We start from the raw sequence: 383 nt of genomic DNA, 5'->3' as shown, positions 1-383 counted from the left end.
AGGCTGCCCCGCACAGGGTGCCCCGCACAGGGTCGCCCCGCACAGGGTCGCCCCGCACAGGCTGCCCCGCACAGGGTGCCCCGCACAGGGTCGCCCCGCACAGGCTGCCCCGCACAGGGTCGCCCCGCACAGGGTCGCCCCGCACAGGCTGCCCCGCACAGGGTGTGCCCCGCACAGGCTGCTCCGCACAGGGTGCCCCGCACAGGGTCGCCCCGCACAGGCTGCCCCGCACAGGGTCGCCCCGCACAGGGTCGCCCCGCACAGGCTGCCCTGCACAGGTTGCCCCGCACAGGGTCGCCCCGCACACGTCGCCCCCGCCCCTGCGACGAAAGATGGTCAAAGGGCGGAGCTTAGGAGTTCGTCCTTCTAACTCGTTTGTCCCC

This window comes from Apus apus, chromosome 1, assembly GCF_020740795.1.
Source record: "Apus apus isolate bApuApu2 chromosome 1, bApuApu2.pri.cur, whole genome shotgun sequence".
Taxonomy (NCBI): Eukaryota; Metazoa; Chordata; class Aves; order Apodiformes; family Apodidae; genus Apus; species Apus apus.
Note: the sequence above shows the minus strand (reverse complement) of the source record.